At 38.5% G+C, this 12,654-nt stretch overlaps 1 protein-coding gene across 1 annotated transcript in view; it reads right to left on the bottom strand.

Annotated features, from left to right (window-relative positions):
- Nucleotides 1–12,193, bottom strand: part of LOC307150696 (heparan sulfate glucosamine 3-O-sulfotransferase 3B1-like) — a 132,968-nt gene extending 120,775 nt beyond the window's left edge. Inside the window, exon 1 of the mRNA XM_079858129.1 lies at nt 12,150–12,193. The gene's annotated coding sequence lies outside the window, so the exon portion shown is untranslated. The remainder of the gene's footprint in view (nt 1–12,149) is intronic.
- Between the last annotated feature and the right edge of the window lie 461 nt (nt 12,194–12,654).

Raw genomic sequence — 12,654 nt, 5'->3', positions numbered from 1 at the left:
ACAGCGTATTATCAGGGTATTCCAGTTGTCTCCGACGAAAGTTTATAAAACTATCCTGTGTAAAATGATCACTACAGAGGCGGGTGTTGGTGGTGATCCTCGATCAGCTCTCCATCAAGGTGGCTCTTCACAAAATTAATCCACCTCTTGTTGATGTGATCGTTGTTCGGAAATTTAAATGAGGACGCCGATCTGTTTTGTAAGTGATCGCATCCAGGTAATATGCATTTCCGTGACGAAGGCATAGCTAGCTAGCAAACTGTAGGCTGAAGTAAATAATACTGACAGTAACTTGCGATTGAGCGGCGAACTGATAGGCGAGGGGGCAGCCTCAGGGGCTCCAGTGCGTCATCAAGTATGGGCGTGTCCAGGAGCTCAGGGGCTCCAGTGCGTCATCGAGCCCCCGTTTTAGCCCCGCCCAAAAAATCCGGAACACAGCAATGGTGAAAAACTGTTTAACGGTCTAACTCCACAATTCAGTACTTCACAGTTCACAGTCTTTGTAATATGTTTAAGCATAACATTTCTAACATTTTTAATGTGTTTAGAATTTCTTTTAGAATTGCCTTTACAGGGACTTTAAGAGTTTTCTGTTAAAACGGTGTCATGTAAGCTGCCCCTAAGTTAATAGCTAATGATCGTTGCAATGGAAGTGAATCAGTTAAAACTAACTTTAGCTGGACAATAACTTTATTCTAGAGCTGCTATAAAGCCAAAACAATCTCTGTTACTTTAATTTCCTATTATCAATGTAAAGCCGCTTTGTAAAAATAGTGTAGTATTGCATCCTCCATATCTCCAAAGAGTCTTTAGTTTTAGCAGATTTATAAAAGACTAATACAGCTGTACCGATTCTTTCCGAAAACAGTCAAGCTCCTAGAGGCGTGCCGTGCCCATACAAGGACTTCCGCTCTTTATGATATCATTCAGTACCATACTCGAAAAAAAACTTTCTGAAACTTACGTCCAACTCATTTTTTGGAACTTTGGCCTTGTTTAGCATGAAAATTCAACTCTTTAACAGTGTAAATAAGTCAGAATAGCATTAGACATCCCAATGTTAAAATCAGCAAAATTATGCATTAGTCATTGCTAACATAATTAAAAGCTTCATTAAAAACCGACAATCAGTAATTTGTGCAGTTCATCTTAAAATTTTCTTTGTATTGCAGATCCACAATGTGTGAGAATGGAAACGTAGTGCTGATGAAGGTTTGTGAGGTAAAGTAAAGATTACTGTTACTAGGAAACTCAGAATAGAAGACCAGGAGATTTGGTTGTATGGGGCATCTCGCCCGGGGGGCGGGGTTACATCCTGCGCCACATCTCTCATGCGGGTTCTCGTCGACTAGGGTCAGCGCGCACCAGCGGGGACCCGTCAAAGATTCTATAGTTTTTCCAACCGTCTCTGGACTCGTCTGTTGAGTGGGAAGTTAACGTTACCCTGTGTACATCTTTTTGCACGATGGAGGGTAAGTTTTTATTTTATTGTTTTCCTGTTTAGTTAAGATTTCGACTGTTAGATAGAGTTAGATAGATTAGCTAGATAGAGTAATCTTGACCAACTTCAAATTACGTGGTGCAAACCTGTCCTCTTTCGGTGACCATAGTTATTGTAAGACTTTTCTAAACGTAATTATTACAGTATAATTTACTGCTAGCTAACTTGGTTTAAAATGCTAACGTTAGGTAATCTTGGCCAACTTCAAATTACGTGCAAACCTGTCCTCTTTTGGTGAAAATAGTTATTGTAAGACTTTTTTTAAACTTCTCACCCCTGTAGTCTTACAGAAGCCTCATCTGGTTTGCACCCCTGGTTTGTGTTAACGAAATATTAATGTTTTATAGATCTGCCTTGGATCTGCCCACAGCAAGAAGCTGTGAGGGTAGTGAGTCAGAGGATGATTTGAAGTGTGTTTTCACAAGAATGGTCAAAGGGATGAGAGTCATTAACATAGTTTTTTTATATTTTAGATATGACACATACAGTGTAAAAGGCGATGCCTCCAGAACTACAAAAGAAGAGGCTATGAAAAGGCTAAAAGAGGATTTGGCTCAGGGGAGTCCACCAACATCTTCCTTCATACATGTCCGGATTCCGCTGGTAGAAGCTCATTTGAATCACATTATCGACAAAGGGTGTTGCTTTGGGAGGCAAATTCATCCCAAAGTGCGGGATAAAATACATGAGATGGTGGGATTGGGTATTACATCTGTCGCATTTGTTAAAAGAGCCCTAAAACAGTATGTATTGAAGGACCTGTGTCCCAATGACCAGCAGAGACCTTTTGAGGAAGACCAGGCCTACTTTCCTTCAAACATACAGAGCCACATACACATAGCCTTAGTGGCAGGCCGGTACTCCGCACTTGACCAGGAAAACCTAGAAAGAAAGATTGCTCAATGGGTGGAGGAAGGGCAGGGTAATCACTTTTTCTTCAGAAAGTGCACCGCTGGAGAAGATGGACAATCAAATCAGTTCCTCTTTGTCCACCAAAACCAAAAGCAAGCCAGGCTCCTTCAGCGATACGGGGACATGGTTTTACTTGATGCAACCTATAAAACTTCAAAATACTCTTTACCTCTTTTTTTTTTTTGGTTGTGAGAACAAATGTGGGTTATAAACCTGTTGCGGAATTCATATGCGAGACTGAAACAACCAGATCAATCACAGAAGCCCTTGAACTCCTGAAGAGATGGAACCCTGAGTGGAGACCAAGATATTTCATGACTGACTACAGGTTAGGGTACCACAGACTAATGCTTAAACGTGGCCTAAAACCCCCCTATTTTCCCTAGAGCCTTCTGCTAGATTATGATATCTGTTTAGTTCTACTTTGTTTTTCAGCATGTTTTTGTTGTTTGTCATTTCTTAGCTAATACTTACTGCAGCACTTTGAGATCTGTTTCAGATGTAAAGAGCTACACAATACAATGCATCATCATTATTATTATTATTATTATTATTACAGTGAACAGGAAATGCAGGCCATTGCCCAGGTATTCCCTACAGCGGAGACACACCTGTGCACCTTCCACCGGGAACAGGCCTGGCTCAGGTGGACAAAAGATGGTGAGTCCTGGCTCCAAGTCTAGATAGGCACACACACACACACACACACACACACACACACACACACACACACACACACACACATACACACACACACACACACACACACACACACACACACACACACACACACACACACACACTCACACACTCACTATGTAGTTAAAAATATCTTAAAATCCTGAGTAAAACCTGTTCTATGTAAGGGATAATGGATGACACGGTGGTCTGTTAACATAAATTAATGCACGGTCGAGGTTGTAAGACGGCCCCGACGCAAAGCGGAGGGCCGTTTAAACCTCGTAAGTGCATTAGTTTATGTTAACAGACCACCGTGGAGTCCATTATCCCGCTTATTCCACTGTTGCCACTTGCGCTGTGTTCATTTCATGTTACAATTTAAATGTTTTAATCGCTAAAACGGTCTTGTTTGTAGAACTACTTTCTTCCGACACATATCAACTAATTTCTCAACTTGCAGGACAAACTGCCGTTACTAATTCTAAATGGATGGTTGCTACGGCCAAAGGCCAGTCGTTAGTTCTATCTCTCCCGTTGTCAAGCGGGCGTATCCCAAGATTCTGATGAACTTTAGCTTTGAAACATCGCTATTTTATTTAGCCTGCTGCCATCCATCTAGCTAAAAGCCACCTCTGTCATATTCTACAATGTTGCTATGTTCTGAACGTCTGCATTTTACAGTTTGGATACAACGTGACAGTTAATTTAAACTTCACAATGAGTTCGGCGAAGTAATATACAAGTGTGATACGGCCAAAAATATGGATCTACTTCATAGGTGTTCAAATAACATAATGTTAATGGTTGTTCTAAATTACGTAGGACAATGGGAAATTCAACCAAGCAGTGGAATAAGTAGATGTAATGAATATGTTTTGTTTAATTGTGAAATACAATGCGAATTACTGATTTAATGACCAAATAATTGTGACTTTAGGGAAGAATAGCCTTGCCGACAGGGAACAGGGAGAACTGTTACATCTTCTTCGCAGCATTGCTTGGGCCAGAACAGAAGAGAGCTGCTTGGTAGCGATAGAGAATTTAAGGGAGAGTAGAATATACCAAGACAGTGAAAAAGTGAGGACGTACGTCGAACAGTGGTGGATTTCCATCAAAGAGGTAATATTGTCAAGTGCTAGGATTAACTAGGCTAATAGATGAACATTTCTAAAGAAGAAAGGGTGAGTTGGTGGTTAGTTAAGATAGATAGATAGATAGATAGATAGATAGATAGATAGATAGATAGATAGATAGATAGATAGATAGATAGATAGATAGATAGATACTTTATTGATCCCCAAGGGGAAATTCAAGACTTCAACAAAATAATTCTGAGTACTGAATCCAAAGGGAGGGGGGTGTTATATATTTTTAGATTGAATTATTAAGTGTTCTTCTGGTTCCTTTTCAGAAATGGTGCAGAGCTTATGCTCCAGACGGCTTCAATGTTTCAGTGACCACAAACAATGGCGTGGAAACAATTAACAAAAATCTCAAAGCATTTATTTAAAGATCTCTGGCACTGGGACAGTGTGTTCTCTCGTCGAAACTATTGTAACACAATTCATCCCAGAAAAAAACAAAGGCTACGAGAGCCTAAATTACCGGTATAGAACATGCCACAAAGCATACAGCAAGGATGTACCAGCCTTTCTCCAAAACCGTCCGAGAGAAATTGTCCTACACTGTCTGAAGAACATCACTGCAGCTTCCCATTTCAGTGCCCAGGATATAGTGGAGAGAAATGATGGTACATGTCTTGTCAGGAGTGAGCAGTCAAACACATTTCATTCTGTGGACCTCACAAAGCCGTCTTGTGAATGTGAAGCTTTTCAACTTTCTTACCTTCCCTGCAAGCACATTTTTGCCATTTTTAGTAACACAAAGCACTCATGGGATTCCCTGCCCCTTATTTACACACTGTCTCCATATCTGACACTTGATACATTTGACGATGTAAGAGGGGTAGATGGATCCAGTGGAGCACAGAGCCTGGAGAATGGAGAAGCACAGAGCCTGATGCAAGTTGGAAGCCGAGGGGCAGAGAGCACAGAAGATGGAACAGAGAGCCTGGTGCACGACGAAGGGGCAGAGAGCCTGGAAGATGGAGTAGGCTGCCGGGTGCACGATGAAGGAGCAGTGAGCCTAAAAGACATTATGCCACAGCGGATCAAATCTGCACAACTTAAATTGAGAGAAGAACTAAAGATGTTTAGTGATGACACATATTTATGCAACGACCTGGAAACTCTCACAAGGTCAACAGAAGTACTGATCAATCTAAGAAAATCATTTGTAACCCAGTGCAGAAGAGAAAATGGCCTCATGTTAAATAACCAAAAGGAAATAGTTATGGTTAGAAAGGACTCTGAAGTTCTTCGGGCTCTTCCAGCTAATAAACGAAGGGTAGCAAAAACCAAGAAAAGGAAATGAAACCAGGGTATGTTATTTTTCTGCTGGTTATATTTTGTTAAAATGTTAACATTAAGCCATTGGTCCAGTTGTCCATTGCTCCCATTGCTATCTGTAACAGGTAGGACTTAATTATATTTGCACACTTTAAGTCCTAACCCTAAGCTCTTCTTCACATGTTGTAGGACTCGATCCTCTTCCGGCTTCGAGCAACACAGAAGGCGCACCAGGTCTCCTGACAGACAGACAAGTCTCTCATGCTTCCATGGGCAACACAAGCAACGCCTGGGTCAAGAAGCCTGGTGAATAGGACCTGTACTGAAGGATCAGCACAGCCACACTGCTTCACTATGTCTTGTGACTGCCCTGTGAATGAGTCTGGTTCTTCAGCGTTGTGGTCAAACTGGAGGTCTGGGGGTTCAAAGCCAGGTGTCATGACAGCTCTGTCTTTTCCCTACAGGTGTCAGGAGTAGGATGGCTTACCGTGAGGTCTTGAGAGGCGTGTCAGGTTTCAGCCGTTGGAGGCCCACCAGTTAGATGACCCCCTGTGTGAGTGTTGCCAGAGATGGGTGAAGCCCTAGCATGTGGATCTCCACAGGAAGGAGAGGTATGGTAGTGGTGGGGTGTGTGAGAGACACCCCTGTGCACCCAGCGCATGGACAGGCCTCCTGAAGCGTAGGAGTCTGTGACAGGGTGCTTTCCATAGTGGTTGAGGATGTACTCTGATGGTGATGCCAACTAGACATGTTAACATGCATTAATATGAAACGCGACGTGGCCATTGTAATTAAGGCTACAGCACATCTTGTACAACTTAAACCCTTGGTAGCTAGGTAACTAGGTTCACTAAACAAAGACTATGGAAATTAAACATCACTTTTCCATCAAAAAACGTGTAGTAAAAAAACATAACTTATTCGATTTAAGACCTAGGTTCGCTAGCTAGTTCTGTGCCTGCCTGTGTGCGCTATGGTGCGCGCTGACCCTGGTCGACGAGAACCCGCATGAGAGATGTGACGCAGGACGTAACCCCGCCCCCCCGGGCGAGATGCCCCAAAATTTATGAGTCCCTTGTATCTTCAGCAGGATTCATTATTGAGAGGACGAGCTGTTGGTGGCTGCAGTCATCAAGTCTAACTAAGACAGTGTACATTGTAGTTTATATAGATTTTAGTGGGAAGTGCTTAGATATGGAGACGCATGCAAATGAAGTGTCCAGGTTTAGGAACCCGCCCTAGACTCCAGAGTGTTACCAATCCCAATCAAATCAGCATAACTATTCAACGACTGGGACACGGGGCTCCAAAAGCCATTTAAAGACAAAGGGTGTGAGTCTCAGTAATCTGACTCATTTAACTTACAATAAAGAGAACAGGACTGGCAGGAATCTATTGCTGGAAACTTTGCTTAGCAGCTGATATCATCATCATCATAACCTTGCTAAATTCAGTGTACTCTACCTTAGTTTTTTATGTTATGTTATGTAAGGACATGAGAGCAGCAGATCTTAAACAGATTCTCTAATTTGTAATCCTACACTGTATTAGAATAATATTGTGAATAATCATTGCTACTGGATAAAAATGATATATTATATTATATTATATTATATTATATTATATTATATTATATTATATTATATTATATTATATTATATTATATTATTCAATATAAAGCACTTCTCCGAGGCCTGGTTTCACATCATCTGTGTCCACCACATCAAATGTGTAGTTTAAAGAAGTCTAAAGTGGAGAGTGGTTCACAGTTACACCCACCACACCCATCTATTCATTTCTGAGACTTGATTGTAATGTCATGAACGACAACTACTTGATTTTACTTTACTTAAGCAATGTGACACTTCAACCGAAATTACCTTAAGACTAAACTTATTTATGCTTCTTTTATGACTTGTATAGTTGCTTATTGCTTGTTACATATTTTAAAAATCTATTTCAATACTTATATTCAATAAATATCTCTGAAATGTTACAGAAATGTTTAATGTCCTAATAATTATTTTAATGAGATTTAAACTAGGTCAAAATTGCAAACAAATTACACAATATGAAGACACCAGTTAATGCACTACCGATCAATAAGAAACTGACAAACTCGTTTAGAGAGTACCTGTGCATTACTTTCAAAATCGGGAAACATTCCCACAAGAAGTGAATGTGAAGAATGCTTTGGTTAACCAGGTGTCTTTTGACATCTCTAATGAGTAGCAAGCATGAAGGTTTGACGTAGGAAAAATAAACATGCAAATGCAAATGAGCTTCATGATGATCTAAATGAAAACATGCATGTATGCTCACACCTGACATCAATCCAAGTCTTACAGATTTTTGTATAGCTTTTTGTTTATTGTTTAATTCAAAGAAAACTCTAAATGTAGGCTTGTAATTTGTCCTGTATCATTAAAAAAGAATAGACTGTTTATCTAAATCATTTTTTTTATGTTTGTAATATACATATATAAAATATTGGCATAAATGGAAAATGATCCTCAATCTCATTTTTAAGGTTAATCAATGTCTTTTGGTAGCATAAGCTAAATGTGTATAGATTAAGATATATTTCCAATATGGGTGCTTGATTGTCATAAAACATTAATGACAAGATAATTATGCCGAAAAGGAATTCAAAGCATCATAAAAAAAAAAAAAAAAAAAAAAAAAAACAAGGCAATATGGATTAAGCATATTTTTTCTTTCATGACAGAAATTTTAATTTATCATTTAATTTTTTCACTTACTTTTTAAGTTACAATTAGATAAAAAATATAATCTTTGTGTCTCAATAATAATGACAATCAGCAAACAAGATAAGCTTCTGACATCACAAAAAATATAAAAGTGTCAACAAAAACAACAACAGCAGCAAGTCTAAAAAAAAAGAAAAAAAAAAAAACCTCTAGACAGTAGCAATCTCAACACAATTTACGAATTATAAAAATTCCATATCATATAATACTGTCACATTTAGATTTGTTGTATTAACCTTTTAGAGAGAGGGCATGTCAAGTTGCTTAACATCCTCTATTTATAAACCTGGGATATTTTCTTTAGAATCACCACAGCTGTAATTAATTAGTGTGCAAACAATACATACTGTTGACGCATGAACAATGCAAAAAACAAAAACAAAAAAAATCAAAAATCAAAGCCTCAGCCAAGAAGCATTCCAATAGCTTATTTGTGCATTTCAATGAAGGCAAAAAACAAAACAAGAAAAAAAACACCTCCGTCAGGTTGCCACATTCTATTTAAGAGGCAGTATTGACACAGGTGAGTCTAAATCTTGAGCACAGCATAACGTGGACTTGAAGCACTTGAGCCAACAGTGGAATAACAATTTTCTTTTTACATTTCAGTGTTCAATATATTTGCTCAAGGATTGGTAAGGGCTTTTTTATTGTTATATTATTATTATAGATGTTTGTGTTATTAATTATGAAGAAAGCGGGAAATTGTAACAATACATTTCTGTAATTAGAAAAAAACACTTAGCTGTGTAGATATGCTGTAGTCTGTATGATTAAAGTAGAAGTGTGTAGAATGTGTCCTGTAAATGTATTCTGTAAGGTTCTCAAGATGAATTTCTTCTTTTTACACAAGGACTTGAATTTTTAAAATTCTGTAACACTTTTAACAGATACTTTGCTACTACTTCTGATTCGGTGTAAAATTTTGTGAAATTGTTTCAATATTAAAGTATTGTTTGAAGTTTAGGGTTATTCTAGCTGACAGTTGTATGAACCGCCACTGGTTGTTCCTAGTCTGCAGTGATGTTTTTATATGTTTGTGCTTTGTTTTCATCCAACATCTCTTTGATGATGGAAAATGTGTATGTATAAAAAAAATTTTTTCAGTGATATATTGCTTACTTTCCAGACTCTTCTTCACCACTTGACCTTTACCAGGATGGAGAGGAGAACTTTTATTATAATATGGATTTTTATCTGTAAGTGAATTATTAATTAATTAATAATTCAATTAATGAATTAAAAACAAAACAAATATTATTTTTGTGGTATTTTTTTTCTCACTTCAAGATCTGAAGTGAGGAGATACTGAGGATATAGTTCTGATGATATTCTTAACTCCTAACGCAATTGGCCAGTTTAACTTCTCAGGGAAAACCAGGGACTCATGAGCTGTGTCCCAAAGTGAAGGCTGCATCCTTCGAAGCCGTATTTGAAGGCCGGATGGCCGTATTTGAAGGCCGGTTGCGTCATCGCGCCGCGACGAAGGCTTCCCTGATTCAAAAGCGACGCCAAATGCACCCTTCGTTTCCCCGTGAAAAGAAGGATACATAAATGGACACTTAGCGGCCTATCCTACCCCCATAAGTCATTGCGCGCCGTTGACGACAGCATTTATTTATTTATTTTTAAAGGCGGCCGAGACTAGAGATCGGTGGTGGACAGCAAATGCACATTTAAATGTAAGTATTATGTTTTCATTTACTCAAATAGCTAGCGAAACCAGAGTTAAAGTTTCTTATAAACTTCTTAACTCCTTCGTCACCATTGCGTGGCTACATTTATCAGGTAGTTTTAGGCAAAACTTGTGGTAATAACGTTATTAGTTTAACGACCTATTTGTAATATTTGCACTTGTGTATTATAAGAAATATCACTCACCCAATAAAGCCCAAAACAATAAGAAAAGCAGTAGATAAGGCAATGGGGTTTCACTTTTATGTGTTTTTGTAGTGCTGTCATGCAAGCTATGTGGTTTTAACCAAATTTAGTATACAGAAATATGATTTCTTAAGTATTTTGTATGCATGTCTTGATGTGTCATATTTTGCAGTGTTAACAATGCACTTAAGATTGCTCCTCTGTGTTAAGTACCCTTTTCTGCTTTTTTAGAACAATTCAGGAAAAAATGGGTCTATATATATGGATCTATATATATATATATATATATATATATATATATATATATATATATATATATAAAGAAATGTAATACACACATCTTTGCTGAAATGTATTGTCCTGTTGTTGTTAACAAGCCATGGTTCATTTGCTCTGCCTTTAGGATTGCAAGTGTCCTGGGACAGGAGAGGGTGTGAGTGGGAAACCCACTGCTGACACTTGGCCCTGGTTTGTCCTCATGGATGAGGTGTTTGGACAGAGGCATTGCACCAACCCCCCTGTCCTCATCGCCTCAATCCCTGAGGACACACCAGGGCCGAGTTCAGTAGTGGGTGCCCACAGTGAGGAGGAGCACCAGCACGAAAGCGGCGAGACAGGACGAGTTTTTGGACTTGATCAGAGAAGAAATGCAACTACAGAGGGAGGCAGAGGCGAGGAGTGCACAGGAAAGAAGGGAGAGGATGGACAGGCTGTTTTCTCTTCTTGAGAGAATGTTTGAAAAATATATATATATTCTACATATTCTTGTTTAACTTTTTTCACTTTTATTTTTTTAAAAGAAAAATTATGTACATTTATTTTTATGCAACTTTAATTGTGTAAATAAAAGAGAATGAATTGTTCTGGACATTGTTTATTTTTGTAATGACAGTCATAATTTCTGCATGAAACAAATTCTATACCTTTTTATTTTTTCAAATAAAATTGGTAAATGAAAATCATTTGTTCTTTAGGCTACATTAAAGTACTTTTTCCAACCATTTACAAAATACGTTAAACATATCAAAATCAACATAAACATTTAATTTTACAATACATAAAATAAGAAAAAAAAGATTTTGACTCTATTGAGCTGAGCTGCTGGACCGGGATGGGCTGCCCCTGGTAAGGCCTCCTGCTGGTGGGACATCATCTGGGATGATCTCCAGAGTGTTAGAGTGCATATTTCCACTATCCATAAGTTTTTTAAAGTTTTTTATATTCAATTGGGTTTTGTATTCAAACAGGGCTAAACCGAAAATACATGATCCGGCAGCGCCGGGGCTAAAAAATCCTCACCATGTCCTCCAGTAAAATATAAAACATAAAAATGACAATAGCCAATTCTGGCTCCATAGTTGTTTACTCAGTTATCAAAATGAATGATCAGGATAGCAGCTGTCCTCTCGCACCGTTGCTTGGCGCCAGGAGCGGTGATCTGGAACACCTGGTTACACAATTAGGAAATCCTAGGAAGGCTACATGGTGCGTCCTTCAGAGGACGCATAGGCTGCATCCTTGAAGTCTGCGTCCTTCGAAGGATGCAGCCTTCAACATTGGGACACAGCTAACGAAACCCAAATGCGGCTCCTCAAGGTAACGACACATAATAGTAAGAATCAAGTGTACGTAAACTTTTGAACGGGGTCATTTTTATAAATTCAACTTTTATTTCGTCTTGTGGACTATATGTAAAAGTATTTTATGTAAAATATCTCATTCAGGACAGTACTAAATGAAAAAATAACATGCATTTTGTATGATCTCTCTTATTTTGTTAAAATAATTAACATTTTGAATATTCTGCAAGGTGTATGTAAACTTTTGACAAGGACGGTATGTATTTAGGCACATTAAAAAATTAATAGACAAGAAGAATTTAGAGATTAGCACGTAGTGTTCTTTAGATTGTAAATATTATAACGCCACCTTGTGGCTGATTCTTGTCAAATGTATACAGCTTGTGTGGATTAAGATTTTGAAAAAAGAACCTACCTTAATCAAATAGTTTCATAGTTACTCTTGCACATCCTGATTTTTGCAGAGTTAGACACATTCCAGGGTCAACATATTTTGATGATCCTGGAAAAACATTACGGTCCAAAAATGTATTTATAACCATATCCCTACCCTTAAACCTGCAGCAACAACAACAGCATTGTCATCAGCCACAACGCCTGAGAGCACAACTGTTAGTACAAGTGAAACAACTACACCAGCCACAACAACTGAGAGCACAACTGTTAGTACAACTGAGACAACAACACCAGCCACAACAACTGAGAGCACAACTGTTAGTACAAGTGAAACAACTACACCAGCCACAACATCTGAGAGCACAACTAAAAGTACAGCTGAAACAACTACACCAGCCACAACAACTGAGAGCACAACAGTTAGAACAACTGAGACAACTACAATAGCCACAACAACTGAGAGCACAACTGTTAGTACAACTGAAACAACTACACCAGCCACAACAACTGAGAGCACAACTGTT

Source organism: Squalius cephalus (assembly GCF_949319135.1).
Source record: "Squalius cephalus genome assembly, chromosome: 2".
NCBI classification, from domain to species: Eukaryota; Metazoa; Chordata; class Actinopteri; order Cypriniformes; family Leuciscidae; genus Squalius; species Squalius cephalus.
This window is presented reverse-complemented; position numbering and strand designations above follow the sequence as displayed.